Raw genomic sequence first — 26,320 nt, forward strand, 5'->3', positions numbered from 1 at the left:
AAGGCACTTTAATTTGGGTCCAACCCTCTCATCTTTTAGATGAGGCAACTGAATTACAGAGATTAGTGACTTGCCCAGTGAAATACAGTCACTAAGTAGCAGAACCAAGATTCAATTACGTGCCTTAGACTTCAAGTGCAATTTCCCCCCTTATATCTTACTTTCCCCCTATTTTATAGAAAATATTAGAACAGAAAGCTGAAATTTGACAAAATTTTACAGCAGGTTAAAGGCCTCATTTCTCAAATACATAAAGACCTGAGTCAAATTTATAAAAAATAAGAACCATTCTCAATTGATATGGGATTAAAGGATGTGAACAAGCAGTTTTCAGGTGAAGTTATCAAAGCTATTTATAGTTACAAAAAAAAGGCTCTAAATCACTGCTGATTAGAGAAATACAAATTAAAACAACTCTGAGGTACCACCTCACATTTCTCAGTCTGGCTAATATGATAGAAAAGGAAAATGACAAATGTTGGAGGGGATATGGGAAAATTGGGACAGTAATGCATTACTGGTGGAGTTGTGAACTGATCCAACCATTCTGGAAAGCAATTTGGAACTATGCCCAAATGGCTATAAAATTGTGCATACCCTTTGACCCAGCAATACCACTACTAGGGCTGTATACTAAAGAGATCATAAAAGGGAAAGGAACCTATATGCACAAAAATATTTATAGCACCTCTTTTTTTGTGGTGGCAAAGAATTGAAAGTTAAGGGGATGCCTATCAATTGGCAAATGGCTGAACAAGTTGTGGTTTATGATTGTGATAGAATACTATTGTGCTATAAGAAATAATGAGCAGGATTCTTTCAGCAAAATTTGGAAAAAACTTACATGAACTGATGCAAAGTGAAAGAAACAGAACCGGGAGCACATTATACACAATAACAGCAATAATGTGTGGTGATCAGCTGTGAATGACTTACCTATTCTCAGCAATACAATGATCTAAGACAATTCTGAAGAACTCATGATGAAAAGTGCTATCCATTTCCAGAGAAAGCACTGATGGAGTCTGAATGCAGATCAAAACGTACCTTTTTTTTACTTTATTTTTTTCTTGTTTTTTTTTTTGGGGGGGGTCTGTGTTTTCTTTCATTCCATGACTAATATGGGAATATGTTTTTCACAACTGCATGTATAAGCTATGTCAAACTGCTTGCCATCTCAGGGAGTGGAGAAGAGAGGGAAGGAGAGAATTTGAAACTCAACATTTTAAAAAAATCAATGTTTAAAAAGTTTTACATGTAATTGAAAACAGAAAATATTTTGGGAAAAAAAGAAAATATTAGAAGAGAAAAGCAAATCTACTTGAAAATTAAAGACTACTCTTATGCAAAATAGTAGCAATTGATAATTTACTTTGTTGTTCCCAGATCTCCTAAACTAATCTTTATTTCATTCATGACATAGTGGAAAGAACACAATATTTGGAATCAGAAAATTGAGATTTAATCCTGGCTCGGCTAATTACGGTCATCTTGTGCAAGACCTCTCTGAGCATTAGTTTCCTCATATGTAAAATGAGAATAATGATAATTGTCCTGTATATTTCATGGAGTTTTCACCAGGATTAAATGAGATAATGTAATATAATGCAAAAGGCTTTCTAGTCATAAAGTGTTATATAAATGCAAGTTATTATTACCTTAATCAGTTGACCTATTAAGTTCTTCCTCTGTGCCTACTTCTTACAAGTTTTTCAGCAACACTAAAACTTTCTTCTATTTCTCCTAGTAATTTTGTTATCACTTTATAAATTTCAATTTACAAGTTCATTTCTAGAGATTTTTTAGGTTTTACCCCAAATACCTGATACCCACATCTTGATGATTTAATGATGGAACCAATGAAACCCAGCATGATTCATTGTCTGAAATATGTAGACTTGTACTGCAGGTATGATTTACCTCCTAGAGATATATTCAGCCATTTTTTAGTTATGTCCTACTCTTTGTGACCCTATTTGGGGTTTTCTTGGCAAAGATATTGGAGTGGTTTGCCATTTCCTTCTCCAGCTCATTTTATAGATGAGGAGTTGAAGCAAACAGGGTTAAGTGATTTGCCCAATGTCATAAGCTAGTCAGTGTTTGAGATCAGATTTGAACTCAAGAAGATGAGTCTCCCTGATTTCAGCCCTAGCTCTCTATCCAGTGTAGCATGTAGCTGCCCCAAGGCACATTAGCAATCTTTAAAATGTATTTTTTTTAATCTAAGACCACAAACAACAAACACAATAATAAAATAGGAAATAAGAAAGCCAAGCTTCTAAAGAAAATAAACAGTTAGGTGTGCTTATGTATCTTATTACTAATCCCTACCTATTGTGATTTTTTTAACAACACTTTCAACATTTTTCCCTTTATACTCTAGAGTGAGAAAAATTGGTTCTTTTCCTTTGCTTGATTTCGTGTCAAAGCTCCTTCATTGATGTGTGACATGGCCCTGAGTTGGGCATTGTGTAAACATTCTCTTTCCTTCTCTAGCTCCTCTGTCCACTGTGGAAGAACTTCCCCTGGAGAAAAGGAAGACAGTCTTCTCTCTGGCACTTTTCTATAATTTATGTTTTCTCTCCCTCCACAGCTAAAACAATAACAAAGAAACTACAGTCGTGTTAGTGTGGCTTAGCTCTTCATGCTTGCAGCCTTGTATAAAGTGGGAGTCAAGTGAACCAATTAACCAAAAGCCATTTCCCCAACAGATATATGGCCAAAATCTACGAACAACAGTTGTCAAAAGGAGAATTGCAAACTGTTGACAATCATATGAAAGAATGCTCCAGATAACTAATAATAAGAGAAATGCAAATTAAAACAACTGTGAAGTTTCATCTTATACTTGGTAAACTGGCCAAGATAACAAAAGATGGGAATAGTCAGTTTTGGAGGGGATGTGGAAAGACAGGCAAATATGTTATTAATGGAACTATGAATTGGTACAACCATTCTAGAAAGGAATTTGGAGTTATGCAAAGGGAATACTTAAAATACTCATTTTCTTTGACCAGAGAGTATACTGTTAAGCATATATCCTAAGGAAGTCATTGACACTGTCCTCTGCCCTCCCAAAAAAAGCACCAGGCACACCAACAGCAGTACTTTTTGTGATAGCAAAAAGCTGGAAACTAAGTATATGAATGTTATGTAACAAATAGCAAATATGAGGAATACCAAGAAGCAAGGAAAGATTATATAGATGCAAAGTGAAATACTCAGAGCCAGGAGACAATGTAAAAAATAACAACAATGTAAATGTAAAACTACATTTAAAAATGAATACTGCAAAATTATCGAGAACAAGCTTCGCCCAATGGTGATATATAAAAAGACACTCCCCTCCCCCACCTTTGCAGAAGTGATTGGGCCATGCTTAAGGAACATTGTATATCTCATATCTTTTGATTTATCGATTGATTATTGTTGAATTTTCCCCTCTCATTTCTCTTGATCTCTTAAAAAAACCTTTTCTATAAGGGGAAGAGGGAGAGAAGAAGAAAAGAAAAAAGGAAGGAAGCAAGGAAGGAAGGAAGAAAGAAAGAAAGAGAAAGAGTTTTGAAAGGACAATGTCTCCTGAGCTGCAGGGATCTAGGAGTTTAGTCCAAACAAAGTTTTGCAGCCACCTAAACACTGATATCCCCAAGAACGACTTTTAAAATGCAGGTCAGTTGTAACTGAAATAGGATCTCATCCATCAGAAATGCCACATTTGGATGTGAACTTCATGGGTGGGACAAATGCTGCATAGAAAGTGTGTCAAGTTTAAACCCACCTTCCCCAGAGACTGAGATTTAAGGGAGCGTGTGCTCCCATAGGAGTTGATGAAATGTTTGTACTTTTTTTTAATGTTATCTTCAAAGTAAATATCTCTTTGTAAAAACTAATTGATGTTAAATGGTTGATTGGAACTGTATGCTAGTAACTGGTGGCTAACATTGGGGGGAGTCTTACTAGAATATGTGTTCAAGCCAATAACAGTAGATAGACACCCCAAACCCAAGGGGCTACCCCTAAAAGTCTGAAAGGGAGATGTAACCAGCCTTGTTCTGAGAGAACTAGACCAGGATACTTCTTATGTAAGAAAAAAAAAAGAAAGTGAAATGGGAGCTTTTTTTTTTCACCCCCAATTTTATTTATTTATTTATTTTGCTTTTTTCAGGTGGGTCTAGTGTCTTTTGTTTCTATTATACCAAAATTTAAATATAATCATAAAGTTTACAGGTTAAAAACATTTCATCTAGTTCCCTTAGTAACAACTAGAGCACAGGATCAGGTGCGGGAAAAAAAAAGTACAGCAAAATAATTACTTAGGAAGGATTTCTTTTTTTTTTTAAAGCTTTTATATTTAAAGAATAAAACATTCTAAAATGACATTTAAATAGAAAAAATTATGATTTTAAAATAGATTTAAAATGGTTTCATCATATTTCTTCTAGAAGTCATTGAATTTAATATTGTCTTTAATATGTTGCTTCTCTGTAATCCTGTATTATCACAATATCACAATATCATGTAGTTGACCTTACAGGCATATGGTCTAACCTCTAACCTAAAATATAAATCCCTTTTATGGCATCTCTGACAAGTAGTTAATCAACCTTTTTTGCCTATTTCCAGTGATGGATACTTATTATTTCACAACATAGCTTGTTCCTGCTTGAAAAAACTGTTAGAAAGTTATACATTATATTTTTTAAATTGCCTTTTTGTAACCTCTGTTATTTATTGATCTCCTTTCTATAGCTACAAAATGTCTAAACTACCTCAAATATACTATATCTTCAAATACTTGAAAATAGTTAAAATACCATCCCCACTTTCTCTTTTTTCCAGGTCAAGAATACCCAGTTTCTTCAATCAGTCATCGTAAGACATAGTTTGCCATCCCTTTAGCATACTAGTTCTTATTTGATTATTCCCTAGCTTTTCATTGTCCATCTAAAAATGTGGTGGCCAGAACTGAATACAGTATTCCAAATGTGGACTGACCATTGAGGATTACAGTATTCCTGTCCTTGTTCTGGACTCAAACACCCAAATGTGTCATTTCTCTCATTGATAATGAAAGTTCCCTCCAATAAAAGAGATGTCTTTTTTCATAAGATTTTTTAAAAAAATCATTTGTATTTCAACCTAGTGCTGCCTTTGGCAACCATTGCTCTACAACTGGAAGCACAGTAAGAAAGATTATTCTTTTTATTATGTTCCAACACTACAAAGTTTTCCCCAAATACTTAGTCAATGTAGACCATCAGTGATAAAATTTAGGACTCCAGCTGCCATAATGCCACATAAGGTACCTATAGGAATGCATTATAAATGTTTCCAAAGAGGCTTCCGAATGGGCTCTTCTGCTAAGAAAAAAAAAAGTCTGCAAAACCATGTCATAACTGCCTGTTTTATTTTTTTTCCTACAGTTCTTTAGGTTAGTACCCAAGCTTGTACCTTTTTTCGCCACCCAGTTAGAAATATGTGAACAAGTTCTCTTTGGAACAATACTCTGGCATTATTCAAAAAAATGTAAGTGCATCTAAAATGAACTTCAGAGAATTTTCCTTAAATGTCTGTCACAGTTATTTGTTCAGATTGAGCCTGAGATAATTATTTTAAAGCTGTTTCAGAGAAATTCTAGGGACCAAAATTGGCAGTATAAAAAAAATTTGCCAGTCACATATTGTTTTTGTTCACCTACCTATTATTACTTCAAAATTTGAGAATCCATTATTTTATTTGCTTGTTTCATTCACAGATATAGATTGCAACCCCTTCCTTATTTGGTGGTTTAAAGAGTTACCAGTGCCAAAATAAATAAATGAGCAAAAAAAAAAAAGAAATAGATGAATGAATGAATGAACAAAGAAATAAATAAATAGAGCCATCCACCAGCCAGCCCTCTGTTTATGAGCTTCTCTGGATTTATCTAGGTTGTGAATACAGCCCATACTTAAAGCCTTTCCAGCTTGGCTAGATATAAGATAGATTGAGTGTGAATATGAAGCAGCCTTAGAAATATCCAGTTCAACCTGCTCATTTAATGTCTAACAGGCTGAGAGGCTGATTTGTTCAAGATTTCACAGGATCCCCCAGAACTTCTCTTTCATTGACACAGCCCTCAGGAACCTAGGGTTACCTCCACAGATGAAACTCTACCAGGTGCATAATTCATATTGTTCTTTCTCTTATGATTTTACTCTCCTTTGGATTTAAACCTAAGGATCTAAAAATCAAGCAGTATTATGAGCAGATAAAAGCCTCTAAATCAGGAAAAGCTGGGTCCCTGTCAGTACACATATTGGTTATATGACTGGGCAAGTCACTTCTCAGTGCTTAAAGCTGAAGTACCAGGGATGATCTGCTTTGATGGAGTGAATATCCTCTTCAGGAGTTCCCTATGCCAATGAGACCACAGGTTCAATTTTTTTTAAAGGTATTTTATCCTTGTGTTTCAAGATTTTTATAGCCAAGCCTTCATAATAAGATGGAATCAAAATAGCATAGGCTCATAGTATCATAGTTCTAGAGCTAGATGGGTACTCCAGATTTGATCTAGTCTGACCTCATTTGGCAGGTGAGGAAACCAAACCCTAGAGAGGTGAAGTGTCTTGCCTGAGTTCCCACACATCAGAGGTAGGATTCAAATCTTGTTCCTCTGACTCTAGAAACAGTGTTCTTCCCACTGTATTTCTCTTTCTAATTCTGTCCCCAACTATCTAGAGATGTTCCCAGAAGTTCTCTTGCAGTAGTGAAAGAAGAGCTACCATGTACTAAGCTCATTCTTGACTCATAGAAATGAACTTCTTGACATAGCTGTATTATTGACTTTTTGTGACCCCCCCACATGAAAGTTGATATAGAATGGCATTTCAACCTAAAGTGGGGGGAGAGGGAGAATCTGTTTTGACTACAGAAATTCAGAATTCAATTGACTTATTATCCCTCTACATGAATAAAAACCAAAGAAGGGGAAGAAAAAAACCAGAAAAGTTCAGCTCAGAACTGACCAAACATCAAATTAAACTCATGTCCCTGGGTATTTCCACTAATTAGTAATTAGTTTTTCTCAACTGGAAAGCTTTAGGAATAAGGCCCTTAATGACCCTATTTCCTCAGCTGCTTGAGTCTCTTTAGATTGTCAGGTCCTGGGGCAGCCACTCAGTCACACTGCTTTCTACTTTCTCCTTCCACATTGCTGGTTCAGCAGTCTGGCTCAGGCTTATGTGCCCTTTTGCTCTTTAGAAGGAATTTACTCTTTGCCATTCTGGTAATGGATACTGTCCTTTCCCTTTCTATTTTATTCTCCTTGAGGTTTAATCGGGGTGGTCAAAGTGTTTTCTTTTTATAGCTGTTAGATCTTCTATGTTATGCTTGGATCTCTTCAATGAAGGGATTCTGCTTATGCAGACTACCTTATTTTCATTTTTTTTTAATCTTTCACTGATGACACAATTTTTTCTACCATGTAACCACATTGAAAGCCTCTTGGTATAAAATCCGCACACATTTCCTCATATTATTTGTGAGCAGATTCTAAGACTAGGTCATTTATCTATCAATTTATTTATCTATCTACCTATCTATTCATTGATTTATTTGTTTGTGATCTATCTATTCATTTATCTATTTGAGTAGTGTTGCTTACTAGAAAGCAGCTATTATTCATTTATCTATTCTCTATTCTTTTTGTTGTCAAAGTAGTAAGATTTACAAGAGCTGATGAGGCCTCTTAATTTTTTTACCGCCAACATCATATATACATACATGCATACATGTATTTATATATAATATATACATACATACACACTTTATATATGTACAAGCACATGCATATATATACACACATCTACATATGCATATATATCATATATGTGTACATATGGGCATGTGTATATACATGTGGGCAAATGTGGGCATATATGTGTAGCTAGGCATATCTAGGCATATATGTACATACATATGGGCATGTATATGGACTGTGGGAGGGAAGAGAGAGAGAGAGACAGAGAGAGAGAGAGAGAGAGAGAGAGAGAGAGAGAGAGAGAGAGAGAGACAGAGAGAGAGAGAAACTATGGAGGTATTCACATTTCTGAGCTCTATCCCTGATGTTTCAAACTGGAAACAGGACAGCAGTGGTGCTAAATGCTCAGCAGTGATAGTTTTTTTTTAATTGCAAACAATGAAAAGCCTATTGATATTCCCAAAACAACCAAAATACATTCTTTCTGATTTCCTTGTATTACTTTTTACCATCTTCCTCCATCTACTGACTGGCAGCTGTATACTGATATCTATGTTTTAAATGATAGAGTCATAGAATACTTTTAGTAATTTCTTGAGTCTATGAATTAGTCATTGTGGGTACCTCCTTCACTGAAATATATATATCAATCCTTTGTTGCATTAGTACATCATCTTAGAGACTACCTCTGCCTGAAAAATTCATCACTTGGCAGCCAATCTGGTTATGAGTCTTTGACTTAGCAAGGCCGGTCCTAAGATAACATATATACTCCAATCCTATTTAAGGGGTGTTTATTAAGTTCCTACTCTGTTCAAAGTAAGAAGCAGCAGAGTATGGTGGATAGAGTTGGCTTTGGAATCAAGGAGATCTGGGGTCAAGCCCCACCACTGATACATAAGTTGGAACCATAGGCAAATCATGTAACCTCTCATTGTCTCAGACAACTCTCTAAGATGATAAATTAAAAGCAGTATCGGTAGAGGGAGTTTCCTTACTGATAGCCCCTTCCATCAATGAATTCACAAGTCCCATTAAAAGAAAAAAGAAAATGGTACAAGATAACGTATTTTGTAGGACCTGCCAGAATTTGTACTCTTGTGGCATAGGTTTTGGGAACCTAGGGTCACCCGTTTGACATTATATGTCATTAGATTTTAACTATACTGGAGCCTATAGCCAGGTACTTGATAAATGCTTGTTGATTAACTCAAGCCCTATTTACAGAAACTTGTTGACTTGGAGCATTTTATTGAAGGGATAACCATTCTGTCAATCATTCAATTATTGACTAGTTAGTGACTGGTCAATTCATAGCAGTGATGCTGTTTTGGGTGAATATATAGGCCTGATACACTAATAAATTAGGGTGTTGTTTGAATAGGTGGTGTTATTTGTTTGCCTCTTCTCTTTTGCCACACCAGATATGTAAGCCAGGTTATGTACTCTCTAAGCTAACTCAGCCTTCTAAGTTGATTCTTTGCAATGAACATAACCTCCTGCTCTCTGAAGACTTCAGCCAAAGTACCATATTATGCCCCCACTTGTATATTGAACTGATTCTCCATTGTTTTTTGCATCAAGGCCAACTTTGTCATTTTCCTTTTGAGGGCCCTTTGCCAATCTTTTCTTAGGTGTTCAATTACACAGCTTCTCTTTCTTGTTCCTAACAATACCCTTCAAGCCTGCCCACATGATACCGCTCAGAATTATTTTGGCCAGGTTTTCACAATCTCAACTTAGTATGTCAACTACCTAGAATTGGAATTTGTCCCCCATTCCTCTAACTATTTAATAATAATAATAATAATAATTCACCCTAATACAGTATTTTAATACTTTCAAAACACTTTAAGTACATTATCTCATTGGAACCTTAGAACAACACTGTGACAACATTTTCATAGGTATTTTATAGATGAAAAAACTAAGGCTTAGGGTGGCTTATGTTCACATATCTAGTAAGTATAGGAGGTAGGATTTTAACCTAGGTCTTCCCGACTCCAAGGCTAGATCACTAGTCACAATTACACATTGTCCCTCAAAAATAAGCACTATCTAAATTTACCCAATTTTCCTCTATCATGTGAGGGGATTCAGATGCTGTGAGGCTGAGTAGGGCAGAGTTATGAGCAGTGGATGGAGGTTAGAGAGCAACAGATTGAGGTTTTATCAGAAAAGAAACTTTCTAACCATTTAAAGCTATCCCAAAGTAGAATAGGATACTTGGGAATCAATGGAATTTCTCCTTATTAAAAATCCTTCGAACAAAGTCTGGTTGAGCACTTGCAGGATGTGTTGTGGAAGATATATTATTTTGGGGGTGGAGATTGGATTAGATGTCACTCTGGCATTTTGTGACTTTTTTCCTTCCCCATCTCCCAGTAAAGCAGTAATGGATACAAATGGGAAGCAAATGTTTGGAATCCAAAGGAACTATACTGGGGCTGGTATATGTGAGTTGGGGGGTTGGGATATAGACTGTGAGTTGTGAACATGGTAGTGTGAAAGATGTCAGAAACCATGACCATAGAACTTGTGCAATTTGGGGAAGGGAGGGAGGGAATAAAATAGATACAGTGAAAGTGGTTCTAAATTTAGTATTGGCTAGAGATTAAGAGTTAGTGTTTGCTGATGTAAGTTTAGAGGCAGCTAGGTGGTTCAGTGGATAGAACACCAGGGCTGGAGTCAGTTCAAATCCAGCCTTAGACACTTACTGGCTGTGTGACCTTTAGCAAATCACTTAACCTCTGTTTGCCTTAACCTACTGTAAAAGGAAATGGCAAACCACTAGTATTCTTGCCAAGAAAACCTCAGAGTTAATATGGTCCACAGGGTCACAAAGTGTTGACATGACTGAACAACAACAGAACCAACAAGTTTTGTCCTAATTAAATAGCACTATTATTTAACTTATTAATGTATGGTTCCTGTCGGGTGCCTGGATAAAGAATTCAACTGAATGGGGACCTCTATGGAATTGTTAGCCCCCACATTAAATTTGAATAGCAGCGTGGTTTCAGAATTGAGAGACAGGCCTGTTATACAAGTGTTTGCAAGAGCACTAATTGAGGGGTGGCATATTGAGGAGTTCTTGGAAGTAATCTCCTTCCTACCTAGTCATTGACTGTTTCACATGCCTGGACTGTACTCCTGCCTTGTGGAATCTTTTTCCCCCTTCAAGATGCAGTTCAAGCACCATGATGCCTTTTCTGAGCCCTCCCTGCAACCTGTAGTGTTCTCCCTTCTGAACAACCTCAAATTTAACTAGTTTTTATATACTTGCATTTATTCACTTTAATTTATGATACATATATACACATATATGTTTTATATGTACTTATTTCTCTCTTTGTAAATTTCTTGCAAGTAGGAATTATTTCATTTTTATACTCATATTCCTAATGCCTAGCATACTGCCTGCCACAGAGTAGACACAATCAATCTGTTGATTGACTAATAGCATGGAAGAATCAGTGATTTCAGCATAATTGCACAACACATTGCCACTCCTACTTTTCTCTATCTCTTAGTCACATATGGCATATAATAAGGTATACAGCATTGTACCATATTTATATGATTAAAAGACAGTTATATAAATTATAAGGAAAATTATAAACTTACACTTACCTAATATTATATGTAGAACAGCGAGGTTATATACTAGATAGAATGTTGGCTCCAGAGTCAGGAAGGAGAACCTGAGCTCAAACTCATCCTCAAATACCTACTAGCTGTATAATCCTGGGCAAGATACTTAACCCTGTTTGCCTCAGTTCCTCCGAATCTGTATTATCATCTGTAAAATAAGCTGGAGAAGGAAATGGCAAACCACTCCAGTATCTTTGCCAAGAAAACCCCAAATGGGGTCATGGAGAGTCGGACATGATTGAAACTCAGCAACATCAAAATCAACAATATTATAGATGATTTAAGTTCTCACAGTTCTGGAATCTGTTATGGTTTATAACTCTGTGGGTTAGGTCACACACACACATACACACACATACACACATAAAATCACACACTCAGAGATGGAAAAGAACTTATATATCACCTAATTCAACCCACACCATCTCTAATATCATCAACAAGTGGACAACTAATCTCTGTTTAAATACCTTCAGTACTGGGAAGCTACTCCTTCCTGAAGCCGTATGTTCTATTTTGTGAAAGCTCTGTTAGAGATTTATGATGTATTAAAATATGACTTTCAGATTTTCACCCAGTGTTCCCCATTCTGTTGTTTTGATCCAAGCAAAAACAATTCTTGTCCCTCTTCCCCATGACAGCCCTTCAAATGTTTGAACGTAATTATTTTGTTCACCTGAGCTTCTCTTCTCCATGCTAAAAGCTTACAGTTCTTCCAAATAATCCTTGTTTAAAATGGTTTCCAGTCTCTTCCCCATCCTCAGCATCCTTCTCTGGATGCCCTCCAACTTGTCAAGGCCCTTCCTAAAATATACGCTGAGAACTGAACACAGTACTGCACATAGACTCTGACAAGGTTAGAGAACAGAAGGCTCAGAGCCTCTCTTATCCTGTAAACAAGACTTTTTAATGTAACCTTAAGGTCATGTTGTCTTTTTTTGACTTGTATTTCATACTATCTTAAAATATCGAAGAATTAAGATTACGAGTCACCCAAAAGGCATTTATTCGGAGAAGCACACCATGAGTATGAATAGGCAGCAGATATCAAAAAGGACTGCAGAGGATATGTCCAATTGGAAGAGAAGGTGGGCAGGTCCCATGGTGAGATCAAGGGTTAACATATAAATAGTCTGATTGTCCCTACTGCTATCAACACAATATCATGAGCGCTAGAGGAAGACTTCCAACAGGATGGTTTAACCCTCTGGAAAGAATTTATGAAATGTCTTGGGAAAGGAAGTCACATGGGATGAAAGGGCATGTACGAGTTGTAGTCAGCATCTTTGGAGAGAATACTCACATTGCTGCAGTCACAAATCCATTGAAACACTGTGTTGCCCTATGGATTCATAATGATCATATCATCTGCTAAAACTTACATATCTTTCTGTTATGACAAATAGTTCTTTAGTCCTGTTTCCCATAGTCTGCACTAATTGTCTGCACCATTCTGCACTATTATTGTCTTTATTTTATACACAGGAAAACATTGGCTTATAGAGGTGGAACAATTTGCCTATTCTCACATAGCTGATATGCGTCAGTCATGACTAAAACCCATACCCTCTGACTCCAAGTAGGCACTTTCCACAACAATAATAGGATCTTACTAGGCACAGCTGCCCATCATACACGTAAATAACTGTACTCAATGTTCAGACTGTGGGTGGGGGAATGGGGAATGGCTAAGGATTATGCCTGAACTGTCTTTTGAGGGCTTATGTAACTACTCAGGTTTTTTAACAGCCTGAAAATATCTACCTATGTTTTTCATGAGCCTGTATCTCCAGCCTGAAGGATTGATTCTGCAGCATTGTGCTACCACACAAGATAAAAGCAAAGGAAAAGGGAGAGCGACATCAAAGCCCCTTGATGCTTGTTTCTGCACTACCTACTGGTGCTCTGGGTCATTTCAGTGCTGGGGGTGGCTCTGAGTAGCTGGTGCTTGCAGAGACTACATTTATCACTTTAGTTCACCCTTCACTGCACTGAATTTTGTCACCTAGAGGAGGCTTTTTAAGCAGAGTCATAATGCACAGAGAAATACATAACAAGGTTCAGCAAGAACCAGTGAGCATAGTCATATTTCTCCTCTGAGGAGCATTATTTGTCATATTTTAGCAAGATGGTTTTATTGAGACAACCCTAGGAAGTAAGAAATTATATTTAGTCATAGTTTCACTTACTTCTACTCTCATATGGATAAACGATCATTAAAAATCACTAATCATTAAAAGGCAATGTGGCATTAGAAGATAAGTCTCAGAATCAGGAAGATCTGGGTTCAAGTATCCTCTGATACATACTGGATTTTAAACCTTGAGCAAGTCACTTAACCTCCAGTTCTCCAGGCAACTCTCTAAGGTTGTGGGTTTCAGAATAGTTGTTTATTTTCATTGGTAGAGGGAGTTCCCTACATAGGGAAAATCACAGACCCTCTTGCCACCTCAAACCTGCAAACAATTAAGAATAAATAAACAAATAAATGATAAAGAAATGAATAGGCAAAGATAGAGATAGATAGATAGACAGATAGATAGATAGATAGATAGATAGATAGATAGATAGATAGATAGATAGATAGATAGACAGACAGACAGATAGGTAGATAGAAAGGGCAGTTATACCTACTTGCCAGTAAGGGAGATTTCACAAGATCACATATTTACAGCTGCAATGGATTTTAGAGGTTCAGCCCTTTCATTTTAAAAATAATGAGATTGAAGCTCAGAAATATTAGGTGAGGCTTATCTCTCTTCCTTAAACTCCCATGCTTGCTTTTGACCATCTGTGTTCTGTAGCTATATCATATTCTCTGAAAGTAATAAGAATGAAGAATTTTTGTATTTTTAAAATTCTCCATGGGGGAAAACACAGTAACAGAACCTCTTGGCCTCATGGGCATGCCAGTCATCAGACAATAATTCCATCAGGGTACCCAGAGAAAGTGAATTTATTTCCTACTACTGTCTGTTTCTTCTTTCTCACAGTTGGCAATTTAGTAATATGTTTTATCTGCAATAGAGGTGAGGACCTCCTGATTGTTTTCCCCAGTCCCATTCAGTTTTAAATTTAATGTATATGTACTGCTTTTGATGCAGAGATTGTTGTTTTTTTTAAAAAAAAACACTTGTTCATTAAGGTTAGAATTCCTATTAACTCAGAAAACCATGCGTTTCCCTTTCTCTGACTTTGCCATCATCATAAATTAAAACCATGAAATGTTTAACTACCCCTGATGACAATAATTTTGTGAAATAGATAGGCTGAAAAAAAGATCCTCATTTGCTTTCAAAATAAAGCTTGACCTAGTAACATGAAAGCTAGATGAAAAAAAAAATAGGACTATTCAGAAATCTTTAACTTGTTCCTAATGTATTGGTATTTTTTTAAAAAGTAAACTGATTCATGTAATCATCCATTTCTGTTTCGTACTTTAGAATATCAGATGCACTTCTACTGTTGTGGGAAATATTTTGGTTAATTTTGGCTGAACTTTGTTAATATTCATTCATTTACCAAGCTTATTTCATGAAAGACATTGTGATGTAGTAGAAAAGACACTGGATTTGAAGTCAGAAGATTTGGGTTCAAATCCTAGCTCTTCTGCTTTCTTCCTGTATGGTCTTTGATGTTACCCAACCTTTTAGGCTTCAGTCAATGCCTGTAAAATGAGGCAATTGGACTAGATGGTTTCTTCCAGCTTTATGATCTATGATCCTATCATTACAAACAAGAACAAAAAATAGAGGAAATATATTTAAAAGGAAACTGTGTATGGAAAACAAGGATATTGCAACTAGTAACTTTGGTGTTCCCTTACCTCCCACCAAATAACAGAAGGGAAAATTCTGATCACTTTTCTCATCTTCTCCACATCAATGTTTTTCTTAATCCAGGCCTTTGGAATTAAGGGTATGCTAACATCTGGGAAGAGAAATGGGATCCATAAGAAAATTGGAACTGGACAAAATAATTTAACTAAAATTAAGCCTTATAATGCCCTTCACTCAATAGCAAGTCTTCTTCACAGACCAAGTCATACTAGCTTTCTATTTTTCAGTCATTTTGTTATGTCCAACTCTTTGTGACCCCATTTTGGACTTTTCTTGGAATGGTTTGCCATTTCCTTCTCCAACTCATTTTACAGATGAGGAAGCTGAGGCAAATAAGGTTAGTTGACTAGGGTCATAAAGCTAGTAAGAGTCTGAGGCCAGATTTGAACTTGTGTCTTCCTGACTCTACTCCATTTACTATTATACTCCAAGATATTATTATTCATAACAGCTACACAATTATTAATGCTACTCAGCTGTTTAGCTGTAGTCTTTTATATTTCTATTTGCTGAGATCAGATTAAGAACTGGAAAGAGTCTTGGAGACCATCTAGTTTAACTTCCTTATTTTGCAAATTAGGTAGCTGAGGCTCCAAGAAGTCAAAGAATTTGTCCAAGGTCTCACAGGTAGTAATTGGCAAAGAAAGTCTTTGAATGTAGGTCCTCTGACTCCAAATTTCTTTCTTTCTTACCACACTATCTTTCCTATGCCAAACTATGAAATATTACTGTTAAATGACAGATTTTACATTTATATTTTCTTTGCTAAGATTCATGCTTTCCAAAAAAAGTGAAGTTAGGTGGGAAGAGAATGTCCTAACAAAGAGACTTGTGTGATGCTTTGATGTCCTCATGACTAACCTTTGAGTCCCAATGAAGTTTTTTCCCTTAGAATAAAACAAACAAACAAACAAAAAAAAACAACACAGTAACAGAATAGGACCAAAACAGTATTTCCCGCAGTGTACTGACTTTGGAGGTGTTCAGAGAGAAATTACCAGCAGACACTACAAGGAAGCTCAGGATTCTAGTGTTCCAGACCAGGGGTTCTTAATCTAGGGTTCATGGTCCCTTTGAGATTTTAGGTCATTCGTGAACTTATATAAGAAAGACAATTTATCTTTTTTAATATAACGTGTTTTCTTCATAATAGTATGTATCTTATTTTATGCACTTACAAACATTATTCAGAGAAAGGATCCATAGGATTCACCAAACTGCCAAAAGAACCCATTTGATGCACAGAAAAGTTAAGAATCCCTGGATCTAGATAGATATCAAGGGGTCTATCTCTCTGGCTCAAGAGAAGATATTATGAGGAATAGTGCCATATATGAGGAAAATCTTGATCATTTTTTAAAAATGTTTTCTTCTTGGCACTTACTCTCTGAAGATAAATCTCATTATCCATTGTTCCCTTAGCTAGGGCACTGATGTCTGAACCACAAAAGAGCAGTTACTCAAAGTACTAGAGCACAGTAACCCAGGCTTTTTCCTAGGCCCCATGTTTGTTCATCTTACAGGTTGTTAGCTCCATGTAGTGAATCACAGAGATCACTGACATGCATTCAATTAGTTGCTTAGCTCAAAGGCATCAATCTGCAGATTCACACATCCATTACCTCCTCTGGCAATACCTTTTACTCAGGCTGACTGCCATTTCTGAGACAGCAAAAATTTAAGCTAACCGATAGCACAGGGTCTTTTCTTGATGACATAGTTGATTTCCAAGGAGATTTACTTTCAAGCAAGGGCCAGTATGCAGGAAACTAGTAAGGAGAGGTTTTGTGGACTTGACCCACTTGCCAAATTCTTTTTATAAAATACTTCTACTAACATCCAATACATAGAGCAAATGACCCTCAGGTTGAAATGGTAGAAGGATGCACCAAGAGGGTATGGGAGGGAGATTTGACTTTTAATCTCTTGGAATACTAATGCCCTTTTCATAGACTCATAGAATCCCAGAGGTAGAAGACATTTTTTAATCTAAGCCACCTCCATACCAGATACAAGATTCTTCTCTGTAGTATCCCTGACAAGGGATTTAGTATGTCAGTCAGTGAATTAACATTTATTAAGCACCTATCACGTGCCAGGCACTGTGCTAAGTGCTGGGGACACAAAAAGAGGCAAAAGACAGTTCCGGCCCAAATTGGAAACCCTGAAAATCAAAAGAGATATTAATCAAATTGAAAGTAAGAAAACCATTGAACTAACAAATAAAACTTGAAGCTAGTTTTATGAAAAAAAACCCCACAATAAAATAGATAAACCATTGGTTAATTACAAAAAGGAAAAAAAGAAAGCCAAATTACTAGTATAAAAAATGAAAAGAGTGAATTCACCACCAATGAAGATGAAATTAAAGCAATGATTAGGAGCTAGTTTGCGCAATTATATGCCAATAAATCTGACAATCTAAGTGAAATGGATGAATATTTGCAAAAATATAAATTGCCTAGATTAACAGAAGAGGAAGTAAAATACTTAAATAACCCCATCTCATAAAAAGCCATCAATGAGATCCCAAAAAAAATCCCCAGAGCCAGATGGATTGTCAAGTGAATTCTACCAAACAATTAAAGAAAAATTAACTCCAACACCATATGAACTATTTGGAAAAGTAGGCAAAAAAGAGGCCTGTAACATTCCTTTTATAACAAAAATATGATGCTGATACCTAAACCAGGAAGAGCAAAAGCAGAGAAAGAAAACTATAAACCAAATTCCCTAATGAAAAATGATGCAAAAAAATTTTAAATAAAATACTAGCAAGGAAATTATAGCAATACATCACAAGGATCATGCACTATGACCAGGTGGGATTTATATCAGGAATACAGGGCTGGTTCAATATTAAGAAAACTAACAGCATAACTGACCACATAAATAACAAAAATAACAGAAATTATATGATTATGTCAACAGATGCAGAAAAAGCTTTTGACAAAGTACAGCATTCATTCCAATTAAAAATAATAAAGAGCATAGGCATAAATGGAGCTTCCTATCTAAAACCATCAATAAGTATTATCTGTAATTGGAACAAGTTAGAAGCCTTCCCAGTAATATCAGAGGTGAAGTAAGAATGCCTATTAGCACCACTATTATTCAATATTATGTTAGAAATATTACCAATAGCAATAAGAGAAGAAAAATAAATTGAAGGAATTAGAATAGGCAATGAGGAAATAAAACTATTAATCTTTGAAGATTATATGATGGTATACTCAGATAATCCTAGAGAATCAACTAAAAAACTTGTTGGAATAATCAACTTTAATAATATTGCAGGATATAAAATAAACCTACATAAATCATCAGTGTTTGTATATATTACCAACAAAGCCCAGCTGCAAGAGAAAAAAAGAGAAAGTCCATTTAAAATAACTGTAGACAGCATAAAATATTTGGGAGTCTATCTGCCAAGACAAACCTAGGAACTATACGAACACAACAACAAAATAAAGTGAGATATAAACTCAAACAAAGTGAGATATAAACAGTTGGAAAAATATTAATTGCTCATGGGTAGGCTAAGTCAATATAATAAAACCCCCCCGACAATTCTGCCTAAATTAATTTACTTATTTAATGCCATGCCAATCAAACTACCAAAAATATTTAATAGAGCTAGAAAAAATAATAACAAAATTCATCTGGAAGAACAAAAGGTCAAGAATATCAAGGAAATTAATGGAAAAAAAGCAAAGGAAGGTGGTCTAGTTGTACCAGAGCTTACTGTATTACCAAGTAGTAATCCCTAAAACTATTCGGTACTGGCTACGAAATAGAGTGGTGGATCAGTGGAATAGATTAGGTATACAAGACACAGTAGTAAATGACCATAGTGGTATAATGTTTTCTAAACCCAAAGACCCCATCTTTTGGGAGAAGAATTCATTATTTGACAAAAACTGCTAGGAAGACTTGAAAACAGTAGGGCAGAAACTAGGTATAGAACAACATTTTACACCATATACTAAGATAAAGTCAAAAAGGGTACATGATTTAGACTTAAAGGGTAATACTATAATCAGATTAGGAGAGCAAGGAATAGTTTACATGTTGGATCTATGGATAAGGGAAGAAATTATGACAAAACGGCAAATAGAGAACATTATAAGGCACAAAATGGATAATTTTGATCATATGAAATTAAAAAGGTTTTACACTAACAAAACCAATGCAACCAAAATTAGAAGGAAAACAGAAAGCTGGGAAACAATCTTTATGGCAAGCATCTCTTATAAAGGCCTCATTTCCCAAATATATAAAACATGTAGAGAACTAAGTCAAATGTATAAGAATACAAGCCATTCTTCAATTGATAAATTTTCAAAGGGTATGAACAGGCAGTTTTCAGATGAAGAAATCAAAGCTATCTCTATTCATAGGAAAAAAATGCCCTAAATCACTATTGACTAGAGAAAAACAAATTAAAACAACTCTGAGGTGCCACCTTACACCTATCAGATTGGCTAATATGATAGAAAAGGAAAATGATAAACGTTGGAGAAGATGTGGGAAAATAGGGACACCGATGCACTGTTGGAGTTGTGAACTGATTCAAGCATTCTGGAGAGTAATTTGGAACTATGACCAAAGGGCAATCAAACTGTGTATACCCTTTGATCCAGCAATACCACTACTAGGTCGGTATCATGAGATCATGAAAAGAGGAAAAGGCCCTAATTGTACGAAGACATTTATAGCAACTCTTTTTTGTGGTAGCTAAGAATTGAAAATTAAGGGGATGGTCTGAATGCAGATCAAAGCATTCTATTTTCTCTATTTTTTTTTTCTTTCTGTAGTTTTACCCTTTTGTTCTGATTCTTCTTTCACAACATGACTAATGTGAAAATATGTTTAATATGATTGTACATGTATAGCCTATATCATATTGATTGCCATTTTGGGGAGAGAGGAGAGGTGGGGAGAGAGAAAAAAATGAAACTCAAAATCTTATAAAAGTGAATGCTGAAAAAAATGAAGTTATTATCCTTAAAAATTTTTTTTAAAAAAAGATAATTGAGGGAATGTTCATAAATTGTGGAATGGCTAAAGAACTTGTGGTATATGATAGTAATGCAATAATACTGTGCTATAGGAAATGATGAACAGGCTGATTTCAGAAAAACCTGGAAAGACACAAACTGATGCAAAGTGAAGTAGAACCAGAGGAATATTGTACACAGTAACAGCAATATTGTATGATGATTAACCCTGAATGATTTAGCTATTCTCAGAAATATGATGAGCCAAGAAAATCCCAAAGGACTCAATACTGCACCTATGTGCACCAAATACTACAACATCTACATTTTTAAAAGAAAAGTTAAATGAATTACAGGTGGAGATATATAGTAGTACTACAATAGTAGGGGATTTTAATCTTCCTCTCTCAGAACTAGATTAATCTAACTGAAAAATAGATAAGAAAGGAGTCAAGGAAGCGAATAGAATTTTAGATAGATATCTGGAGAGAATTGAATGGAAATAGAAAGGAATACACCTTTTTCTCAGCAGTTCATGGTACCTTTACAAAAACTAACTATATATTAGTAGATAAAAATTTTATCGTTAAAGGTAGAAAAGCAAAAGTATCCTTTTCAGATCACAATGCATAAAAATTATATCTAATAAGGGACCCAGAAACATAGATTAAAAACTAATTGGAGATTAAACAACCTAATCTTAAAGAACTGGTGGGTTAAAGAATAAATCATAGAATCAATAAATAATTTTATTAAAGAGAATAACAATAATAAGACAACATGCCAAAACCTATGGGATGCAGCAAAGGCAGTAATATAATTTACATCTTTAAATGCTTACATCAGTAAAACAGGGAAAGAGCAGAGTAATGAATTGAATATGGAATTTAAAAGACTAAAAAAAGAAAAAAATTAAACCTTCAATTGAACACTAAATTGTGAATCCTAAAAATTAAAGGTGAGATTAATAAAATTCAATGTAAAAGTGAAATTAATAAATAAAAGTAGGAGTTGGTTTTATGAAAAAAAAGAATAAAGATAAACAATTGGTTGATTTGATTTTAAAATAAGATAAAAAACCAAACCACTAGCATAAAAAATAAAAAGGGTGAATATACCACTAATGAAGATGAAATTAAAGCAATTACAAGGAATTATTTTGCCCAATTATATGACAACAAATTTAACCATTTAAATTAAATGGAAGAATATTTACAAAAATATAAATTGCCTAGATTAGCAGAAGAGGGAATAGAGAATCTTAATGAACCTATTTTATTTTTGTTTTTGTTTTTGGTTCTTTTAGGCAGTTGGGGTTAAGTGACTTGCCCAGGGTCACACAACTAGTTAAGTGTCAAATGTTTGGTCTGAGGCCAGATTTGAACTCAGGTACTCCTGACTTCAGGACCGGGGCTCTATCCAGTGAGCCACCTAGCTGCCCCATGAACCTTTTTTAGGGAAAGAAATTGAACAGGCCATAAATGAACTTCCTAAGGAAAGAAGAACAAGACTACATGGATTTACAAGTGAATTCCATCAAACATTTAAAAATCAACTAATTTCAATATTAAATAAGTTATTTGGAATAATAAGCAAAGAAAGGATCCTACCAAACTCATTTTTAAAACAAATATATTGATACCCAAACAAGGAAGAGTAAAAACAGAGAAAGAAAATTATAGACCAATTAAATTAATTAATATGGATGTATGTAAAAACATAAATAAAATACTTGCTAAAGATTATAACAATATATTACAAAGATTATACATTATGACCAAGTGAGATTTATACCAGAATGTGGGGATGGTTTAACATAAGGAAAACTATTAACATAATTGATTATAATAATACAAGTTTTAAAAACCATATGATCATCAATAGATGCAGATGATAAAGTACAACACTCATTTCTATTAAAAACACTTGAAAGTATTGGTATAAATGGATTTTTGCTTAACTTGAGAAAAAAAAATTTATTTAAAACCATCAGCAAGCATTATTTGTAATGCATACAAACCAGTAGCCTTCCCAATAAGATCAGGTGTGAAACAAGGATGCCCATTGTCACCAATATTATTTAATATTGTATTGAAAATCCTAACAATAGCAAGAAAAAAATAAAAAGAAATAGAAGGAATCAGAGTAGGGAATTGGGTAATAAAACTCTCTTTTTGCAGATGATATGATGATATGCTTGGAAAATCCCAAAGACTCAACTAAAAAGTTTGTTGGAACAATGAATAATTTTACCAAAGCAGCAGGATATAAAGTAAATCCACATGAATCATCAGCATTCATATATATCACAAACAAAACCCTGGAAGGAGAAATAGTAAAAGATATCCCATTTTAAAATAACTCTAGACAGTATAAAATACCTGGGAGTACACATGATGAAACAAACCCAGGAACTATACAAATAAAATTAAGAAGAACTTTTTATACAAATAAAATTAGATTTAAATAATTGGAGATATATCAATTGTTCATGGGTGGGCAGGGCCAATATAATAAAAATGACAATTTTCCCTAAACTAATTTATACATTCAACACCATCCCAATTAAATTGCCAAAAACTTATTTTACTGAATTAGAAAAAATGATAACAAAATCCATTTGGAAGAACAAAAAGTCTAGAATATCAAATGAAAACAAAATGAAAGAGGTTTATCAGCACCAGATCTTAAACTGTAAGTCAGTAATTACCATAATTATCTGGTACTGACTAAGAAAAAGAAAGGTAGAGCAACGGAACAGAGTGGACAATTTACAATGGCAAATAAATATAATAACCTTGTATTTGAAAAATATAAAGACTTAAGATTTTGGGATAATAATTCACTATTTGATAAAAATTGTTGGGAAAACTGGAAAGTAGTATGTTAGAAATTGGGCATAAACCAATATCTCACACCATTAACCAAGATACATGACCTAGATATAAAGAGAAACATTACAAGGAATTTAAAAGACCATAGAATATGTGACCTATTGGACTTATGGATAGGCAAACAATTTATGAATAAATAAGAGATACAGAGCAATTTGGTGCAAAATGGATTATTTTGATTACATTAAATTAAAAAGGTTTTGTACAAATAAAACAAAATATAGCCAAGATCTGAAAGCAGAAAATTGGGGGGGGGGCGGAATTATACAGTTTCTCAGACAAAAGTCTCATGTCTCAAATATGTAAAGAACTTTGTCAAATCTACAAGAAAATGAATCATTCTGCAGTTAATATTTTGTCAAAAGGATATGAACAAGTAGCTTTTCAATGAAGAAATCAAAACAACTTAGTCGTATTAAAAAAGACTAAATCATTATTGATTAGAGAAATGCAAATTAAAACAATTTTAAAATATCATTTTGTACCTATCAGATTGGCTAAAACGATGGAAGGTGAAAGTGACAAACGGTAGAGAGCACGTGGGAAAATCGGGACACTACTTCTTTGTTGGTGGAATTGTGAACTGATCTAACCATTTTGGAGAGCAATCTGGAATTACACACAAAGAGTTATTAAGTTGCCTATACCCTTTGACCCAGGGGTACCACTACTAGGTCTATTTCCAAAGATGATTAGGGGAAAAGGAAAAGAACCTATATTTCTAAAATGTTTACAGCAGTTCTCTTTGTGGTGGCAAAGAACTGGAAATTGCAGGGATACAATTTAGAGAATAGCTAAACAAGTTCTGATATATGATTGTAGAAATGATGAGCTCTGTGATCTTGGAAAAGTATGGAAAGATTTGTAAAAATAACGAAAAGAGAAATAAGCAAACCAAGAGAACATTGTATACAGTAACAATAATACTGTTTTAAGAATGGCTTTGAATGTATATGTAGAACTTATATCAAATTACATGTTGTCTTAGGGTGGGAGGAGGGAAGAGATGCGGAGAAAATTTGGAACTCAAAGTCTTATGGAAATGAATGTTGAAAACTAAAAATAAATTAATTAAGAATGGCTTTGAGCAATTAAGTAATTTTGACTATTATAAATACCCACATTAACAGTAAAGGACATATGAAGAAAGATGTTATCTGCATCCAGAGAAAGAACTGATATATAGATGTATAGAATAATTTTACATATACATATACCCATTTGTGTCTAATGGTATCCATCTCTATGGTGGGGGAGGGGAGGGAAAAAAGGGAAAAAAAAGAAATTTACGTGATAAATTTGCTATGTATTTAAAAGCAATAATAAGTTGTACCTGGTAGATTTGCAATTTCATGTGCAATCATCTTTTTTTTTATTGTACTATGTTATGGAAATGCTAGTTTTATTCCACAGATTAAAAATAAAATAAATTTTAAAATGAGCTATTTATTTATACCTATCAAATTTTGCCAGGTTAAATTGGAGCAATCATCCCACCGTTTTAAGAAAATGTTGGCTCCTTTTGAATCTGTCATCTAGAGATGAATGTTATCTCTCCCAGCTTTGTGTCATCTCAAGAACAGTCAACTTGCTATCTGTGTATTCATCCACATTTTTAACAAAAATCTTAAATAGAACAGGTCTGGAGACAGACCCTTGCTACATGCTATTAGAAAGTTCCCCCCAAAAATTGTGTGTATATGGTTGTTGTACAAGCTAACAATATGTTAAACTATGCTGTCATCTCACCCAGAGATGTCAAACATGAGGTGTATGTAATTGGAAAATATTTAACAAAACAAATATAAATACAATAAAACACAGAAAATATTAATAAATGGTTTTCTAAGCCAATATGTGACCTGTAGGGATATAGTTTAGTGGCTTCTTTTCCTATTCGAGTTTGATACCATTGATCTATCTTGTATTTCTACATCTTGTCCACAAGGAATTAGCAATAAATGTTTCACTAAAATCTAGGTTTCATGATAACGGGGATGATTTCAGAAAAACCTGGAAAGACTTACATGAATTGATGTGAAGTGAAGTGAGCAGAAGGAGAACATTGTACTCAGTAACAGTGATATTGTAACAATGATTGTAAATGAAATAGTTAGCCACTCTGATCAATACAATTAATTCCAAAGGCCTCATGATGAAAAAAAAAACCTATCCACCTGCTGAGAGTAAACTGATGAACTCTCACTGCAGTTTATAGCATACTTTTCTCACTTCCCTTGTTTTTCTTGCTGTTTTTTGCAGATAATTTGGAACTCAAAATATTTAAATGAATGTTAATTGAAATAAAAAAATAAAATCTAGGTTTCATATGTTTGACAAATTTCCCTTATATATAGTTCTAATAATCTTACTTTTTATAAAAAGGAAATGAGGTTGTTTTCACACACAAAGTTTTCTCAGTAATCCCATTTGGTTTCCTAGTGATCACCATTTCCCTTTTTTAAATAATCACAAATCATCTGTTTAATAATCAATTATTGGACTTTGATAGGGATGGATATTGCTGGTTTAATTTACGGAAACTGCCTTTGGACCAATACTTGCCTATCTCCAGTTCAGGAGCCCCTCTTCCATTTTTCATGGACTTTGAAAGATCACCTACCACGGTTTAGCATTCATCTTCTGAAGTTGGTTTTTTTTTTCAGTATGCTAAACGCTAGTTGACTTGAAGTCATTTAAAGAAGGTAGGTGTCCTTTTATTTTCTTTTTCAATGTGAAGATTTTTTTCCATGATAGAGAAGAAAGATAGAAGAAAAATGGTTTAATTTTTTTCCCTTCTTGACTATTACATCTGTTTTAGCAATGAGACTATCCTTTTTCTGTTCTTTTTGCCCTGAACATAGATTAAAAAGACATTGCCCTCAGAATTTGTTGCAAACCTTAGGTCATTCAACAATTTAAAAAACCCATTTATTAGGCACCAACTATGAGTAAATCACTTTGTTATGCTCTAATGATCACAGAAAGATCCTAACTTCACAAAAAGACCTAAAAGACTTTACTCATGAATAAATAGTGGTGCCATTAATAGAATTAGGGAATGATGAGTTCCTGATGCATATTATAACAGAATATAACACTTATATGATCTGATGATTCTAGACTCTAAAAGGAAAAATAGCTTATCATTCATATCCTACATCATTATAGGAAGGCTCTAGAATTATAAAA

The sequence above is a fragment of the Phascolarctos cinereus genome, unplaced genomic scaffold, assembly GCF_003287225.1.
Source record: "Phascolarctos cinereus isolate Bilbo 61053 unplaced genomic scaffold, phaCin_HiC Scaffold_5;HRSCAF=322, whole genome shotgun sequence".
In the NCBI taxonomy this organism is placed as follows: Eukaryota; Metazoa; Chordata; class Mammalia; order Diprotodontia; family Phascolarctidae; genus Phascolarctos; species Phascolarctos cinereus.